This window comes from Gadus chalcogrammus, chromosome 18 (assembly GCF_026213295.1).
Source record: "Gadus chalcogrammus isolate NIFS_2021 chromosome 18, NIFS_Gcha_1.0, whole genome shotgun sequence".
Classification (NCBI taxonomy): Eukaryota; Metazoa; Chordata; class Actinopteri; order Gadiformes; family Gadidae; genus Gadus; species Gadus chalcogrammus.
In genome coordinates, this window is record NC_079429.1 from 6,068,276 (window position 1) to 6,080,163 (window position 11,888).

The 11,888-nt window shown below is 44.8% G+C and overlaps 1 pseudogene; it reads right to left on the reverse strand.

The window, feature by feature from the left end:
- Nucleotides 1–10,139, reverse strand: part of LOC130371446 (Na(+)/H(+) exchange regulatory cofactor NHE-RF1-like) — a 16,091-nt pseudogene extending 5,952 nt beyond the window's left edge.
- Between the last annotated feature and the right edge of the window lie 1,749 nt (nt 10,140–11,888).

The window sequence follows — 11,888 nt, forward strand, 5'->3', positions numbered from 1 at the left end:
CGTGATGGTGTGTGTGTGAATGTTTGGTGTGTTCAGTGTGTATGTGTGCATGTTCAATGTGTGTTTGTGTGTTTAGTGTGTATGTGTGTGTGCTTGTGTGTGTGTATGGGTTCGGTGTGTGTTCTGTGCGCGTGTTCTGTGCGTGTGCGCACGCTTGTGTTCTGTGCTTGTGTGTGTGTAAAGTCCCGTTTCCTCCTGTGAGAACATATTCCAGTGCGATTGTGCTCACACTGCACATAAGTTAGGAGGAAGAGAATGCACTCTGCTCCACCCTGCATGTTATTCAGCCTGCACTGTGACACACTCTGGGTGTGTGTGTGTGTGTGTGTGTGTGTGTGTGTGTGTGTGTGTGTGTGTGTGTGTGTGTGTGTGTGTGTGTGTGTGTGTGTGTGTGTGTGTGTGTGTGGTGTGTGTGTGGTGTGTGTGTGTGTGTGTGAAGAGATAGAGTGTTTGCATGGGTGTGCTTCTGGAGAATCCTCACATTATGAAGACACATCAACACACACTATATTGGACCCTGCCCCCCCCCTGCCCCCTATCCACACTTTACAGTCTTGTTTAAGACACTTCCGATTATTAGTTACAGAATGCATACTCAGCAAGTCATCCAGCCGGTCAGTCGGCCAGCTAGTCAGTCAGATGAGCAATCTGACAGTCAGTCTGTCAGCCAGTCATTAAACCAGTCAGAGAGTCATGCAGCATGTCAGTCAGTCAGTCAACCTGTCAGTCGGCCAGCCAGTCAGTCAGTCAGTCAGCCAGTCAGTCATTCAGCCAGCCAGTCAGTGGGCTGAAGGGGTGTTACCTGCAGGATCTTGTCTCCGGGCACAGTCCGGCCCTCTGGGCGGGGGAGTGGTCGTCCACGGCCCGGATGAACTGGCCCGGTTTGGACTTCTCGCTGTGCAGGTTGAAGCCGTAGCCGTTGGCTCCCTTTGCCATGTGACACAGACGCGGCCGAAGCCCTTCACTCGCCTCCTGCAGGGACAAACATCAGCTGCGTGAAATTATAATATAACACTAGAGGATATTTTAAAGAGCGCTTTCATAAGCTCAAAACACTGTTTTATCAAAGCAACACTAAAGCTCATTTACAAAACAGAGTGAACTCATAAAGTCACGTTAAATACACAACCTTGTTTGTTATGAAAAGATGACACACAGAATCTAGATGAGAAAGCAACATTGTGAATATCTGACTTCCCAATGTCAGGTGTCAACTTCGCTATTGAGACAGAGAGGACACTAAACATAGAGAGCAAACACTAAACATCAGGACACTAAACATTAGGACAGTAAACATTAGGACACTTAAGTGTGAGCACGGGAGGCATAATCCAGACGCAGTCTGGTGGGGTCTTGGACAGGAGTTTTGTGTTTATGCTGTTTCAAATTGAATAATCGTGAAACCTGTGTGTATTCACAACATGTCAGCTCTTACAGCTCAAAACTGTTTAGTTGTATTGTGTACTCTTGTTTCAGTGTGTGGAGTGTGTCTTCTAACAGGAGAGCTAAATTCAGGAGTTTGCCTCTTCAGCAGTCCCCCGGTGTAGCATCACAACGGGGGAGCAGGCTGTCGGCCACGTAACACGCTCATGTTCCTGTCGTCGTCACACAACCCTCTTCAGCTTTTCTGGTCACACAACCTTCTTCCTGTCTAGAGACCGGCCTCGGAATAATCCCAGTCGTCTGTTAATGATTGGTGCCGTGCTATTCAAGAAATTTTTTACAGGGCACCTTTGGGTCTTCTCCTCTAGCCACAATCAGCTAAGTAGCATGTCAGCGTAGCAACAGTTATCCAACATGCACTGTTGCTGACTAGCATGTTAGCATAGCAACCGTAGGTCAGCGTGAAGCAGAAACCCCTTCAGGAATTGAAAAGAAGAGTTGGCAGGGTTTCTGAGTCATGGCGGCTGTGTCACAACACAACCCAGTTTCTACAGAGTTCACTCCTCATCATGGGCAATACCGTTTTGCAAACCTGGAGATAATGCTGCGAGGGAAACTTGGAACTTTGCACATAAAGAAAAGAATAAACTGGGTTTAATGAATGAGTGAACGAATGTTCCCGAATGCAGTTATCTTATCTTTTTTCCACTTCGGCGGTGGCTTGTCGGTTGTTGGTTGATTGTTATTGACTAACAGGCGTAAACATATGAGAAATGTACTCTGCAGGACTCACTCTATTGGCAGAAAAACTATTCTTTGGGTTCAAACTTTGAATACTGTACATACTCTAGTTTTTTCTATTTGCTGTGGTAAAACAAGTCCATTTTCAACTATGGGTAAAGTATAAAAATCCATAGCTTGAGGGACTTTGACCATGCTTGGAGTGTTTAAGTGGTTAGTGGGCAACAGCTATAATGCGGCAGCCATTTAAAGCATAGCGTGCAAAACTTCAAGGGCAGGAAAACTGCCAAAAGTAGTTTCTTTCAGACATTTATGTGAGCTTATGAGTAAAAATGTATTCCAATTGATGAATTCCCAAGCAAAAATTGGAAACGCTGGTTTGCTTTAATCTTATTTCGTTTTCATGAGAAAATAAAAACTGACCAGTGAACAGATTTGTCCAAACTCTTATACACATGTCATTTTCTCCATATTTTGTCTAGTCATGTATTTTCCATCCACTGCTTCAACAAATTATTATCCCTTGCATTGCAATAAGGAAAATCTTTTTTTCTTTGCTTGAGGCCAATGATCAAACGCAAGGAACTCTGGGAAGTGGGGGAGGAACTTTCCATTGTTGCTCATTTATTTTCCGTTCCATGAGACTCTTTGAAGGACTTTCTCTCAAAAGCTAACATTGTCCACCACGGCTTGGCAAACATTCTATACATGTCACAGATGTTGACTTGGCATCAATTATATCACATCATACTCCTAAATCATGTTTAAGTCATTGATTGACAGAGCCAATGTTGTACAGTCTTATTTTCACAGTGCCTTTCATCGAAAGGGCCTGCTGGCAGACCGGAAACTGCGACATACACTTGTACAAACAATACAGACATGTACACACAGCCAACCTCTCAACACACACTGGATCACCATGAGAGTCATAGGGCAGAATGACAACCGAGTAATCCATTTACCGCCCACTGTCGGGAAGATGGCCCAGAAGCACAGGACATTACTCTCTCGCTCTCTCTCTTGCTCGCTGTCTCTCGCTCCCTCTCTCTCTCTCTGAGAGCCTGAGAGTCACACCAGAGACGTAGTCTACTCTGCTTACCCTCTCATAAATCTCCCTTTTCCTCTCTGTCTCCCCCCGCCGCCCCATCTCTCCATGCACCCAACCATGAGTACCCAGTCCAAATCCATGTCAGGATTCAAAGGGGCTTTAGACTAAACACTAATAATAGTAAAAACTCTGTGTCCCAGTGCATGTTGTTTAAATCACCGTGGAGACATCAATGCGGGTTACATCTTAATGACCATGGGATGGGTGCATGGAAAATACACTAGTCATGATGATCCTAATAATAATCATGATTATTATTCTACATTGTATTTATATAGGGCTTGATAAAGTGATTGATAAAAAGTCACAAAAACATTACAAGCATACGAACAGGCAGGAAGAGGGACTGGGAAGCCGTTTTAAGAAGGTGAAACTTTATGGCATCGTCATTCTTAAGACTGCGCAGCAGAAATGGAATAAAGTTGCATTGCAGACAGAATCTTGTTTGTTATGAAAGGCACGTCTCATAACAGTGAGGTGTTATGAGACGCTGCCCAATTACCCTGGCCAGGGGGCTGTCACACACACACAACACACACACACACACACACACACACACACAACACACCACACACACACACACACACACAACACACACAACACACACACACACACACAGTGAATGATTGGGGTCTTGCTGTGGGGCTACTTGAACATCACATTGTTTGGGCTTTTAAAATGGTTTGACAGGCTTGGTAAACACCCCCTACGTTTCCTTAATGTTAATGAGACTGATCAAAAGGTTAATTGTTTTACGGCTCGCATTCTACTCCCCTCGTAAAACATGGGCTTTAAAAGAGAAGGGACTTTGGACCAAAAGGAAGAGTTTCCCAGATGACCAGGTTATTTTCTCCTCCATGCAAACACTTTGGACTATTACCCGTTCTCTACGTAAACTTCCGTGCAATATAATATATTGACACTACCAAATCATTCCATTTGGACCTCAAACTATTAGTAGCAAAAGGTGTTTACCTTATCACTTGAAAGCAATCTGTGTGGGGGTCAAGGGTCCAGGACTTGGAGTGAGCAGTAGAGCTGCGATCACCGCACCCTAACCCTAACCCTAACCCTAACCCTAACCCTAACCCTGTTCAAAACAAGGTCTCTAGCGTGGTTACAGAACTGTTTCAAACAAGGTCTCTAGCGCGGTTACAGAACGTTTAAAACAAGGTCTCTAGTGCTGTTAAAGAACTGTTCAAAACAAGGTCTTCTGGCGCTGTTAGAGCACTGTTTAAAAAAAGGTTTACTGGTGCAGTAGGAGCACTGTTCAAAGAAAGGTCTCTGGCACTGTTCTCTTGAAGCCTGCATCTCAATGTATTTGAGGAACCACTACTGCTCACCCAAGGACAAGAGTGGCTTGGTGTCCAGGAGGCTAAATGTAATTCGATGATCTCTTCATCGCAATGAATAATCGCTATATGACAATATCTGAATCTCCAAAAAAGTATTGCGATAACACAATCGTGTTATGTGCAATCAAGTAGTACCAGCAACAGGAAGTGGTTACCACGACAATGCTGCTCCACCCACAGAGCGTGCGTGCATGTGGCTATGCGTCAGTGTGTTTGTGTTCGATAGGGTGCCTTGAGTGAGCACAAGCCAAAGTTAGCAAAACACCTACTGTATGGTTCAGTCGTTTCCTCTTAAGACTTATTGCTCTATATAATGTTCACCCTTCACCCATATGCAACGGTAGCCTATAAAGTCATGCCTCTTTCTAAATGGTGTGTGAGTGTGAGCTAGCACCAAGCCTTATTCCCAATCCCCCAAAGCCATTGATCTGTACTATGTATACTGTCTGTCAACTTTAGTTATCACGTTCAATTGTCCGAACTGTTGAGCTTGAAGGAGTGGACTTGAAACAGAGAACAAAAGGCTTGTGTGGGCGAATGTAACATTTCATATTATGAGTAATCAACATTGTTTCTTTGGAATCTAATGCAATAATAACCATACTAAACAAACCAATATGGGGAGTCAACGTGATAATATATTGGTCATGCCTTATAAACGATTATTTATAAAGATATGTCAGGTATGAGACTGTTTCCTTAGTAGATAAGTGAGGTTTAGGGTTAGTGTTAGCGCTACTGCTGATTGGCATAGGGCTAAAGATTAGCAGTTCAGGGTGGAGAGGTAAAACAGGAACGATATATTGGGGATAAGCTGACTAGCTATGAGGGTAACAGATCAGCAGAGACGATACAGAAAGAGGGGAGAGAATAGAGGAGGGATAAAAAGAGGAGACCGAGAAGAGAGAGATAAAGATAGGACACAGAGAGAAGAGAGAAGAGAGAAAGAGAGAGACTTCAGAGTCCCGTCTTGCGATTATTGGTGCGGAAATGTATCATAATCCCTGTCATGGCAGCTTGAAAGACAGAATCTTTGCCACAAAAAAAAGCTTTTTTAAAGAACAGCTTCCGGCTAAAATAAGGCTTCTCACTGCTGAATGTAATTTGTCATGTGGGCACGGTGTGTATGTGTGGTGTGTGTGGGGGCATGATGTGTTGGCGTGTGCATGTCTGTGTGTGCGTGCGTGTATATGAGTTTGTGTATGCGTCTCTGTGTTGTGTGTCAACAAAAAAGTTATTAAAATAGATTAGTTGTCCATGAAGGTTGTTTCTACAAAGGCCTTTTTGTTTGTGTGTGTTTGAGAATAGTAAAGAGCAAACGTAGGTGATGCAGCAGATCTCCTAGAGAGGGTGACAACAAAGGATTACAGAGTTGGATGGAAAAGCCGTTTTCAGCCTCAGGTCTCCGTGACAACCGTCCAGTGGAAGTAAGGTTATTGGAGACTTTCGGCATCATGGGACGGCTGAAAGCATTTCATTTAAAAAAAGTCCCACAGAGAAACTTTTGAAAGTCTATATTCGCAATCGGGAGTGACTACTATATAATCAAATATACGCACAGGAAATGCGTGTGACTTGGGTATTAATGTCCGCTGTCTCCTCTGCATGAACTAACTTTAAATAGTAAATCTCTTTAAAAAAGGCAATGATGGGGCATTATATCACCCGCACATCCTCTCCAACCTCCCAACAACCCCAGCGACTCCATCACCACATTGATTACGTTATGTCAGAATTAACTTGAGCAAGGGCCAAAGTCAACTACATTATAGCGCCCACCACCGCTGTGATGTCAATAAAGTTCATTGTCATACCGTTTCTGGTAAAAATAAAATAATTGAGCAGTCACGGTGAGATAAGACCCAACTGGGAGAAACTTTAGGGGGAGGTAAGCCTGGACATGGGAGCAGCTTGGAAGCTTGCGGTGAGTCGCACTTCTGGGGCAGGCTATACCGTGACCATGTGATGCCCAAGTTGTGAGCCGGCCGTAAATCCAGTGCACAGCCTTTTGTAGTGACTGCAAAGGTCTACTTCCATCTATAATCCAAATACATAACATATTATGCATCTCCGAGCGATAAAAACGTCTTGGATAACCATGACTTATACAAGGTGGAACAAAGTGGTTGAAGGGGAATTTCGAAAAAATGTATGTGGATTAGCGGAAGACACAGCTTTTGAAACGACCGGCAGATAAAACTCGGAGCACACACTCCGCTCCCATGCTTCTCCATTCGGCTGACATTTTCTCTCCACAAGTGGAGACAAATTGCTATTTAATCCTGTAGTTCCCCCCCCCCCCCCCTCTCTGACTACAGACACACAGATACACACACACACATACACACACACACGTCTATTCTCTCTCTATGCATTGGACTTGGTGGTGGCGGGTGGGTGGTGGTGGTGGGGGTGGGGAAGGTATTTCAGGTCCTGGTAGAGGCGTGAGAGTGTTTTCTCTGCTCCCCCCCCCCCCCTCCATGCTAGCACCGAAACAGCACAATGCCTCATTCTGCTTGCAGCAGGTTTCCATGGTAACCCGTAGGCTGCTTGGTTACCCCTACCCCTCTTACCCCCATTACCCCCCCCCCCCCCCCCTATTCCCCTCCCCCCCTCCCGGCTCCAGGGACCCCACTCCCCCGTGTTCCCCCGGGTCAGGCGATACAGCGCGGTGAAACTGGCGGTCGGGTTTCAGGGCTGCAAAGCTGGGACCTTGTTACCATAATATGGTGATGATGACACCCTGACCCTCCCACCACTTTCGCACCGCCTCATTGTTGGCCCTCGGGGAGGGGAAGTGACAAGCTTCACTCTCCTCTGCGGGCTTGAGGGGACGGAACTAGCCAAAGAGGCAAAAAGAAAAGCATGGTTCAGTGGTTGATGTGGGGTCATGAGCAGTTCCACATTGACGTTTTTCGTCCTGTTTGTAGTCAATGTAATGTATCGTCCTATTGTGAGAGCCGGAAATGAGAAACAATGTTAACAGGGAGCTTAGCCGGGCTGTTTGGGGCTGTAGGGTACAGGAGACTAAAGGCTTAGTTATCGTTGGAGTTGGACTATGACATAACGCTATTTTGGTTCTGCTTCTGGTTTTAGTAAGCAGACCAATCACAGCCCTCGCTGCTGTGTCGCCTCAATGCAAGGTTATCATATTTGGTAGGCGCACATCAGGCCCTTGCGGTGGACGCAAGGAGGGTCCGCAAGGACGAAATGGGTCTGTAAACCCCCTTGCGTTGGGTCCACGTCCAACCATAACTCTACCTTGAGGGTGGAGAAACAGGGAGACAACTGGATGATAAAGGTTTGTGTGTTTACACGGGTAATTGAAAGTCGCAGTTGTAAGATGCATTCACATTCTGTGTCCATCGCTCATGGAGACTTGAAAGGTGTCTTAGACTTGGCTCAGAGTACCTGGGCAAGGCACTAAAGCGGTATAGTTTACCTGTTTGTGGGTTTTATAGCCAGGCTTTGGACTCTGATCTCCCAGGTGGAGTCCTGGAAAAACTAAGAACTAAACCTCCCCAGCATAAAAGCCTTATAACAGCCCCTCATAATCCAATCGAAAAAAACAACAAATTGGCACTGTTGGAACAATCTCAGAGAGAAACTGCATTATAATGTTGTTTGCATAATTTATGAATCCTCACAATCTGGAAGGGACTTTGTCCCATTCCAACACAAGAAATATGTAAGCCAATAACTTCCTAATGCCCTTTGCCCCTCTATGCTTAACCAATATAACAGATTAATTACCCAGTTGCTAAATCATTTTACAACCAACTCAAGGCATGCTGCACTAATTAGAATAAGTCTGCTTTCTTTAACTTCCACTAAATGAGCACTAATAAGCTTTGGGTCATTGTGTCTAATAGTTGTATGTGTGTCTAAGTATTGTCAATGCAGTCAAGCCAGGAACAAGAATGAGGACATTAAGACAATATTAATCCATAATTTCTCTCCAAACTACCCTACTCTCTCACTAACTATCATACTCTGTCCCTAACTATCATATTCTGTCACACATATATCATTTGTAGCAGTTTGCAAGAGAGAGAGAGTATGATAGTGTGTAGGAGAGAGTATGATAGTGCGTTAGAGTGTTTGGTGTGTGTGAGAGAGAGTATGATGATAGTATGGGAGAGAGTGTGTGATAATGTGGGAGAGAGAGAATGATAGTGTGAGAGAAGGATAGTGTGGAGATGAGTTAAGGATGAAATATGGCCTAAACGACCTCTCATAAGCAAGTGCTACACGGGTAGCCTACCATTATATAGGTTTATTGTATAGAACTACAGGCATGTCTAATCGGAACGGATGACTCAATGTTTTGTTTCGACCAAACGCCTGAGGTTAAACAAAACAGGACAAACCAGATTAGGAACTTGTAGGGTAACCAGCAGACTTCATACGGAACTGTCATGATATCTAAACCAATAGGAAAAAGTCTGCGACGACACTGCCAGGCCCTGATGAAGGATGTTTCAGTCTGAAGCTCTGAACCTCTGGCTCTCAAATATATCCAAATCAGAAACACTTCTATGGAAATTAGATAGGACTAGCTCACGTATGACATATCTCATTTTGTTGCCTGGTATTCGATGCACGTTTGCACTTTGGTAAGTTTATTATTAGTAACATGACCATAATAAAAAGATCAACAATAACCATGGTGAGTAAGTGAGTCAGTGAATTAGAGTTAGATTGTTAGTTAGTCAGAAATAATTAGTTACCTTATTGGAGCTAACACTCAGCCTGTGCAGGGGGATCTCTCCGTTCTCTGGCGGGGCCGGGCTGGACCCTCTAGACCCGCTGCGGACGTCCCGTTGCTCTGGGTGTCCTCCCCGGGCACGGGGATGCCTTCCGTCACATACTCTACGCGGCACTTCAGGCCGTGTTTCTTCAGGAGCTCCGCGGTCTCGTCGTCCACGACGATCAGCTCCAGGTCTCCCACGGTCACCCGGATCTTGGCGACCACTTGCTGGTGGCTGGCCCCGTCTACACTCTCCCCGTTGACGAAAACAAGGCGGTCGCCGGCGAGCAGTCCGGCGGCCGCAGCCGGGGAGTCGGGCTCTACCAGCCGGATGAACTGGCCCGTCCCCCTTCTCTCCGTGCAGATGGAAGCCGTAGCCGTCCGGACCCTTCTCTAAAGTGCACCGCTTCGGTCGGAGATTTGACATGTTGTTCGTGTTGTTGTGGGGTGGTTGTTGTTATTGTGGTTGTTCTGGACTGCTGAGTGTCAAAGTGTGGTCCTCAAATAGTTCTCACAACTTTGCTAAGACGAAAAAAAGGTGTAGCCCTTAAAAAGTGAACACTTGTTGCGCACTCACTCTGCTTGCAAGAGGCGCCCACTTCCTTCCTGCGCTCTGAATGAAAAGCGATTGACTTTCCGCTGTGGGAGCTTTCAGTCCTCCCAGCTGGTCAGAGGTCCTCCTCCCCGAAACTGTGTTGCAATGATCTTCTACACGGATCACTTTTTCTTTCTTTTGTCTCAGTCCCCTGATCAACCGCTAGTCATACGCAGCAGCAACACACACTGTGTTTGAAGTTGATACTCCGGAGGGGGCACTAAAACACGAATAGGTTAGACTATTGGTTTAGTTCTTAATGGTGCCTCTTGCTGACAGATGACAAGACCAATCAGTAGGCTAATCTCCAAGGGACGCTTAACTCACTAAACCTTACCCCACCAGGCCAATGTCCAAATCCCTTTTGTAGCCTGCTGCTATTTCGTCCACGAAGACATTCACTGCAAAGTTTTGATCTTTTCAGTGCCAGGGACCCTTTTATAGGCAGGTGTCTAAGAATAGGTTTGAGAAAGTCGATATTGACTCCTATTGATGTGTAATAAGCATGTTATGTTTGGTTGGACCGTTGGATCGTGGCTGGTGGGGAAAGTCCCTGATATGATATTGCCCTCTGGTGGTTGTCGCTCACTCAGTCGCTCAAAGACTCACAAATTGAATTACTTGTTTAAACCACCTAAGAGTTGACAAGTTATCATCCAAATTGTTTGGAAGATATTCATTCATTGCAGATAAGACATGACCATTTAGGCTGGAAAAGATTATAATTTGTCATATTAACCTTCCTGGCATTTCATTATCTGATAGTAGATTATGGTATTATGGTAAATCTATTGTTGAAGAAGACCTAGATGTGAGCCCAACTTTGTGACTTGATCCAATGAAAATGTAGTTTTGTATCCCAGAAAGACATTTAGAAATAACAAATTCATTTCTAAATGAAATGTCATTAAATATAAATTGAGCGTATAACTTGCTCACCTGCATTTAATATCTTCTGAAAGGGCCTTTTTTATACATTTTGAAGTAGCTGTTGATTAGTAAACACAAAAATACCAATATCAATAATAACTTTTATGACGTTTTCAATACAAAACATTGTCAAAATATATCATAATTTATAGAATTTATATGCAAATCAGAATGTCTCAACATCCAAAAGTAAAATGGATTGCATTGCACATGATGTTGGCAACGTGCAGTAACATGCAACCCCAAATGAAGTTCCTCCTCAAAGTTACACAAAATAGCTCCTAGATAATATAGACGATGATAAAACCACTTAAACATTAGTTAAGACTTTTTGTCTTATAATATAGTTACACAGTGTTCACAACGCAAACAGGTTTCCCTCAAGTTGTAGAAAACCAATCCCTTATGACGTGTGTGGTTTCACAATAAACCAATGATCATCTATTGCCGAAGGAAACCCATGACAAAGGATCTGGTTCAATGGTTAATCCGAGAGGGACTGATTAGTTTATCAAGAGAGTGATGTCAGCGACATATGTTCTATCCAAAGAAACCCTGGGCTGGTGGTGGGGGGGGGACTTTGTTCTCAGCCTCATAGTAAACAACATGTCCCTGAGCGTTCTTATATTGGATAGAGCGAACAATGTAGATTAATGCAGAGAGGGTGCAAGAGAGAGAGTGCGATGCGAGAAAGAGAGAGTGAGCGAGAGGGAGCGGGCGAGAGAGAGCTATGTTGACGAAGGCAAAGAGAGAGAAAGTGAGTCAGCAATATAGATAAAGGCAGAGACAGAGAGCGATAGAGAGCCGTATAGATAAAGGCAGAGGAGAGAGAGAGAGAGAGAGAGAGAGAGAGAGAGAGAGAGAGAGAGAGAGAGAGAGGAGAGGGAGGGAGGGGAGGGAGGGATGGGAGGGAGGGAGGGAGAGAGGGAGGGAGAGAGAGAGAGAGAGAGAGAGAGAGAGATAGAGAGAGATGGGAGAGAGAGAGAGAGAGAGGAGAGAGAGAGAGAGAGAGAGAGAGAGAGA